The following is a 7,958-nucleotide window of genomic DNA, read 5'->3' as shown; positions in this document are numbered from 1 at the left end:
AGGGAAACGAAGAAAAATGATTGAAAAATATTGAGAGAAGTGAAAACAAGAAGGATAACAGAAACGAGGGAAGGAAAGAAAATAGAAGAATAAAGAAGACAGGGAGAAATAAAGAAGAAGGGAAAGAAAAGAAATAGGGCAAGGCGCCCTTTATTTGAATATGGGATGCGATACGTACGGGTGGAAGCTTTTCGTGCTCGATGCACGATACCTGCACGGTACCATCACAACTCTCTGGATTTTGTACCACCCAGTAGTAGCAGCACTGCGATGTGTACGCATCGCTCACGCACACGTGTGGGCTAGGAAAAACACCTAGTGACGCGCGTACGCATCAGGCACGTGCACGCGTGAGATGCCTCTCTTTTTTTTTTGTTCAAAAGAAGCATAAAAATATAATTTCACACTCTTTTAACTTATAAACATTCTAAACTATCCAAAATTCAAATTTAACAAAAAATCTTTTAGTTTTTGAAAAATTTTCAAATACAATGCACACAAAGCTTGCACTTCAAGCGAAATGCAATTCAAAAACAACTATTCTAATCAAAGCATGAACCTAACAAGCAACCTAGCAATCAAAGCAATATATACAAAAGTATGAAAAGAAGAAAACTACCTAACAATCGCAACTCAATTCATCCATTGATTATATCTACGCAGAATGGAAAGAGTTTGCAATGGTGGGGTGTCTCCCACCTAGCACTTTTAGTTATTATCCTTAAGTTGGACTTTTGGGGAGCTCTAATCAAGAAGGCTTATGCTTGAATTCATCTTTGAACTTCCACCAATGCTTGAATCTCCAATAAGCTCCATCATTCCATGTCGTTTGTATCAAGCCTTGATGGAGTTCTTCACAAACCATGAGCTCCCAAAATTGATCCTCTTTATGTGATCTGGGATCCCAAATCTTGTTTTCACACCCATCTTCAAGTTGATCATCGTAATTCCATTCGGGTGGTAGGCACATAGAATTCTCATTGGAGCACCAAATTCTCCTCCTAGACCCATACAATTTAGCATTTATCCAACCATGGTACCTATGCCTTGAAGGTTCAACCTTAATGAGCCTAACATCATTTTGCCAACCACTACACAACCCTCTCTTATTCTTCAATCCACAAATAGCTCTAAGTTGACCATCCGTCTCAAGCAAACCATATTCAAGTGGGAAAGGAAAGCTTAGGGATAAGAGGTTTACCCACTTGAATGATGTAATGGATGATGGTGACTTAGGAAAGGGTGGTCCTAATGATCTTGCAAGTTCCACTCCCTTGTGTTCTTCTTTGAATACCTCCACTTCTTGGCAAGCATCTTCAATGTCAATTCCTTTTTCACCGACTTCCTCTACACATTTCTCATTGCTTAAGTCATGTGTTGGGGTTGTGCTCTAATCTCCTCAACATCAATTTCACAACACAATAAGGAAGGTTCAACAATCTCAATTAGCACATTGGTTGGTGTGGAATTATCTTCAACGGTATGATTTGTCGCTTGATCAACCTCTTCTAATCTTCCATCTTCCACAATATGCCTAGGAGGTTGCACATTATCCTCCTCAACGTCGAATTCATGCTCAATGGAAAAGGTTCAACAACTTCTACAAAATCATCAACAACATTACTTGGTGTGGGAGTGTTTTCAAGCTTGAAATCCACCTCTTGTTCAATATCACCTAGGTCTTCAACCACTTCTTCTTCATCAACAATTTCCATCCTTTCCACTTGTTGCACAACACACTCCATTTCCTTGTTCTCATATTGAGATTCTAAAATCTCCTTCATGCTCCTCACTTCAGTTGATTCTCCACATTCATCCATGGAAGTGCTTTGTTTGTGGTTTGAATTCCATGAGTCCAAGTGGGCTTGAATTTTAGCAATTTTAACCACAATAGTTTCACGCGTCCTTTGGGCTTCCTCTTGCTCCTTTTGACGGATGATTGCTTGAAGCTGATCCATTACTTCTTTGATATGATCCCTTGGCTCTTTTCCACTTGACTAACATAAGTAGGATCATATTGCTCTTGGATTGATGGGCATGAACACTCTTCAATAGAAGGTTGTGGTGGAAAGGAGAATTCATGTTGTGGTTGAAAATTCTCATACATTGGAGGTGGTTCATCTTGGTAACAGTATGGAGGAGTTGGTTCCTGGAGGTATTGAGGTTGGAATTGTTGTGGTTCTATGTGTGGTGTGTATGGCTCATATGATTGTTGGTATGGTGGATAAGAGTTAGGATCATATGGGGGTGTTTGGTGGTATGCGGCTTGTGAATATGGTGAATAACAATGTTGAGGAAGGGGTTCATAAGCATATGGTAGTTGTAGTTGATAACCACAAGGAGGCCCACCATAGCCATTAGATTGATGTGCATCTTAGGACGGCTCTTGTTCATAGTGCTTTGGAGGGGGTTGTTGCCAAGAGGATTGATCATAAGCACATGGCTCCTCTCACCTTTGATTGTCTCATCCTTGATGTATATTCTCATTGTAGTTCCCATCTCCTACAACATAGTTGTAACCACACTCATAGCCAAAAGGGTGAGAATTCATAGTGGCAAATAGAAACAAAAGCTAACAAAAATAAGCAACAAAGTCCTAAACCTAACAAAACCTAACAAACCAGCAAAAGGCAAACATATTCACAATATTCACATATTCACAATAGATAACAATATAACACCATTGCAATTCTCCGGCAACGGCACCAAAAACTTGATGAGTAGGATTTGTGCCGGTTTAGAAGTTTACTCTAGAAAAGAGAACTTCTTCGTTGATAGCATAGTCCAAACCAGCAATGGAATCCCAACATCAAAGTTTAAAATAAAGAATTATCACAATTCAAATCAATTAACCGGGAGTTAAGTCCTAGGTCGTTCTCCCTAGGAATCACAATGAAGTGCTTAATTATTGGCTATGAGGGAATGGAGTTTCATGATAAAGAGGCAAGTAATATAAATAGCAAGAAGGTAAATAAACATGCAAGGAATTAAACTCAAAGCAATAAATCAAGAAAAGCAAATTCAAGTACTAAGAAACTTCTTGGCAAAGAGTGAGAGTTAAGGTTACCTATCCTAGCCATGACCACAAACATATGATGATTATGAAGAGCTAATCCTACTTAGTTAACCCTAACATCAAGGATAAGTCAAATAGGCATAATTGATCCCAATCCATAAGTCCTAGCCAACTCACTAATTAACTTAGTGAAAGACTAGCGTTAATAAAAACCAAATCGACTAACTACCCTAATATATCAATCAAGATTGGACATCAATAACTCAAGTTCACCAAAGTCCTCAATTCCAAGTCAAGAGTGGAGAAAAATTACATTAAATCTAAGCCAAGCATTTTATCAAACAATTGGTGTGCATGAAAATAAAAGCATATTAAATTGCAATAAAATAAAATCTAAAACAACCAAGTGTAAGAAAATAATAATAGCAACTCAATTAAACATCAACAAACATAAAAATATAAAAGTGCATTAAATGAAATGGAAATTAACAATAGTTCATCAACATAAAAAGTAACTAAAATAAGAAATTAACAAGATAAACTAAGAAAATTAAGGCAATAGAACAAAGAAAAGAAAAAGAAAAAAACTAGATGAAAACAAGAATTAAAAAGAGAAACTAAAGAGAAATTAAACTAATAACCCGAATTTTTAGAGAGAATGGGGAGCTTCTCTCTCTAGAAAATGACCTAAAATATGATAAAAAGCTAAACCCAATTGCTTCTCCCCTTGTTTCCTCTTGAATTCTACTTGAAAGAGCTTTATAAATAAGTTAGATTCGGTTCTGGAGGCCCAAAAATTGCTGCCAGTAAGTTGCAATTAATGAAGTCACGTGCCAGGACTTGTGCCTACGTATAGGTGTGTGTGTACGCACACTTGCTAAATCTTGACTCATATATACGCACACATTGTGTTTGTACGCACACTTAAACTCATGTCCACTATAGACATATGCATATTATTTTGAAGCCCCAGATGTTAGCTTTCCAATGCCGCTAGAACCGCCTCATTTGGATCTTTATAGATCAAGTTATGATCACTTTAGTACCAAGAGGTCAGGATTGACAACTTTACAAATCCTTCATTTCTTGAATTCTCTTATTTTGCATCCTTTCCTTCCTCACTTTTTCAATCCATATTTGCCTTCAAAACCTTAAATCACTCAACAAACACATCAAGGCATCAAATGGAATTAAAGTGAATAAAATTTAGCAAATAAGAGCCTAAAAAGCATGTTTTCACTTTTAAGCACAATTTAGGGAGAATTTACAAAACCATGCTATTTCATTGAATAAATGTAGGAAAAGTTGATAAAATTAACACAATTAGAGCAAATAAGTACCATGAAATGTGGATTTATCAGCTTCTCTCCAAGGCGATAAAGGGAAAAGCAACAGTAAACGAAAAGCCAGAAAAGGGAAAGATATTTATCAAGGAAAAAAGGGAAAACAAAGCACTCTTGGAATTGGATAAAAAGAGAAAAGAAGAGTTAAAGGGTTTCTTATAAGAGACAAGGGGCATACGGCCTCATAACTCCTCTTTAAAGTGTGCGAGAATTCCAAGAAAAAATTACCGTGCAACCTTCGCCCCACATTAAAGTGGCAACAATCAAATTTTCAAAAAAACATTGGGTAACCCGACCTCTATAAAGGTGGCGTACCCGACATCAAAACCAGAGTCACAGCATTGCCTGAGCCCAACCTTTTGAAAGAGCTCAAGACTCAAGCAGGTGTACTATTCATACCTGGGCCAATAAGCAAAGCCAGGCCCTATAAACAAAAAGGCCCACCAAAGGAGGCCTCCACAAACGTACTCGACCTATTTAAAAAGGTTTGACATCGACAAAGGAGCCCAGTTTTAGTTGCTCAAAGCAAGTAACTGCCTCTGCAAATCTCTCCAAGTATCTCTATCTCCTCCAAAAAGATAGATCCCAACAAAGGTGGAATGACACCAAAGGTGGTTATCAACTCTACTATAAATACACTTGCACTCCTCAAGTATAATTCACGTTCTAATCTACTACAAACCTGCCTAAAACCCTTGCTAACTTAAGCATCGGAGTCTCTTGCAGGTACCACCCCTCACCTCCTCACGACTAACTCGGACGGCAGCACCTCGGCACCAACAAGTCGGATGCTGCCACACAAAGGGACTTGGACCTCACGTTCAGGCCCAAATTAACGTTTTAGGTAACCCTCGGAACAGTAATATTTAATATTTTTATTTTAATATCAAAAACCAATTTGTAAGGCTTTAATCTTAATTTTTTAGAAATTCTAAATCTCAAACTTGTTAAATAATTTACTTTTTAACCCAACTTTTTATAAAATTACTAATTTTAACTTCATATTTATAAGATTACTAATTTAATTTCATATTTCTAGAAATAACCCTAAACTCTTATAAAATATATGGTTTACTCTAGAACTTTTACTTTTTATTCAAAATACCCCTAAACTTAAAAAATTACTATTTTTAACACCAATCTTTTATCAAATTATATTTTCATCTTCAAAAATAATATTTGTGTCGGTGACAAACATGCTTTTCAAAATCAAAATCTTCTCTTGTGATCTTTCAAAATATCTGCTTGATTTTTATTCCGTTTTTGACATTTATGGTTAACAATTTTTCACAACTTTTAATTTAATCTTTCAACCACCAAACCACATTAAATCTATTGATATTCTAAACTTAAGAAAGATCCCAAAAATACCTACAATAGATCTGTTTTGGCAACCACATTAAAACCGAACAGAAAACATTAAATCAACAATATTTCATCAAAATTCAAACACAAACTCATTTAATTTCAAGCCACAATCATCAAATCAAAAATCACACATCAAGAACATATTTAATTGTTACAAAATTACCAAATTCTACCTTTCTATGACAACCACCAAACCAAAACACCAAGGAAGCTTTCTGAATGAAAAATCGAAGAAGAAAACGTCAAAATTGGCTATTCCACCTCCGGGGCTCCCACTTGGCCGAACCATGCATGGAAGATCAGTGGCACCACCATTAATTTTTCTCGAACAAAAGTGACATCAACATGAAGAAGAAGAAGAAGAAGAAGATACAAACACTTTAATCAGATTAATTTTTTTATTGGAGCTATAGATCTCATGAAATTGAACCCCGAAGGTTTTGGCTTCCACAGAATTCTCACTCTCTTTTCCTTTCTTGGCTTTGGCCAAATGATGATGATGATAAGAGAATGGTAATTAATGATATACTAATGAGGTGTCAAGGATAATAAATGAAGGGGGCTGGGTAGCGCAACTGGTGGCACGAATTCTCACACTTCGTACAACTGAACCAGCAAGTGCAGTGCGTCGTACAAAGAAATACCTGAGCGAGTTAGGGTCGATCCCACAAGGATTGTCATTTGAAGCAAGCTATGATTATCTTGTAGATCTTATTCATGCGGATAGAAGTAGTAGGTATTTTGTTTAACCCCATAAAAGGAAATAAAGAGAACTTAACTAGGTTGATATGTTTGCAATGATAAGAAGATGGTTAAAGCTTGGAGATGCTTTGTTCTTCTGGTTTTACTGTCTTCTTCAACTGTGAATGATTTCTTCTATGGCATGTTGTATGTGATCAACGTTGGTTGAGAGATCACCAATGCTCCTCTAGATCTGAACCCCAGGGTTAGTGTCGATCCATTCTGATTGATGGTGAAGCTCCTGCAGTCTATTCTCCTTAATGATCCTACTAAAAATGCCACAGATAAGGTCGAATATTCCGGATTAGAGAATGTTGCGCCTTTGGGTTCTAGCCACTACCATAAAGACTCTAATCTCTGCATACCTAGGCTGAACTGATGTCTCGAGAAGTCCCAACGAAGTCATGGATTAGCCGTCTAAGATATGTATAATCAAGCTAGTCGTTCATCATTGTCCGATGAAAGATGCACTCTGAACCCATGTAGAATGAGATAACCTTGTTCCAGTTCAACGCATTCATAATGATGAAGAACGAATATACATCTTAGAATCGAGAATCAAACAGGGATTGAAAAGAAAGAGTAACACTTTTATTAATCCATAAAACTCTGCAGGGCTCCTCCCCTCAACCTAGGAGGTTTAGAAACTCATACTGATAGAGAATACAATATAAAAAACGTGTAAAGTGTCTATGTTTCCCGAATAGTGTAAAAATTTTCAAATAAATACTAGACTAATGACTAAGGATTACATAAGAAGGGTAAAACAGTCTTTTAGTACTAAAATTCACTTTTGGGCCCACTTGGTGAATGTTTGGGCTGAGATTTAATGAGATCTACGTGCTAGGAGGCCTCTATGGCATTGAACGCTGGCTAGGGAGTCCTTTATGGGCATTGGATGCTGGTCTCTTCTCCTTTGGGTGTTGGACGCCGGAATAGGGCAGAAGGCAAGTGTTGGACGCCAGTTTTGGACCTTCAATTCTGAAGCAAAGTATGAACTATTAATGATTTCTGGAAAGTTCTGGATGTTAGCTTTCCATAGATGTTGAGAACGTTCCATTTGGATTTCTGTAGCTCCAGAAAAGCTCTTTCGAATGCAAGGAGGTCAGATCCAGACATCATTTGCAGTGCTTTCTCTGCCTCTGAATCAGACTTTTGCTCCACCTCCTCAATTTCAGCCAGAAATTACTTGAAATTGTGTAAAAACACACAAACTCAAAGTAGAATCCAAAAATGTGAATTTTTCACTAAAACCTATAAAACTTAATAAAACTTAGACAAAACATACTAAAAACTATATGAAAATGATGGCTGGTAGCACGATTCCCCACACCTTCAGGGTCGATCCCACGAGGATTGTGGTTTGAAGCAAACTATAGTTATCTTGCAGGTCTTAGTAAGGCAAATCAGATGGTTGTTGATTGTGAAAGGAATACCAAATTGTATAAAGTTAAAGCGGTAGAAAATACTGATAGGAATATGGTTAAGGA

Source organism: Arachis duranensis, chromosome 3, assembly GCF_000817695.3.
Source record: "Arachis duranensis cultivar V14167 chromosome 3, aradu.V14167.gnm2.J7QH, whole genome shotgun sequence".
NCBI lineage: Eukaryota > Viridiplantae > Streptophyta > Magnoliopsida > Fabales > Fabaceae > Arachis > Arachis duranensis.
The sequence above is the reverse complement of the archived record's forward strand: the minus strand, read 5'-3'. Positions refer to the sequence as shown.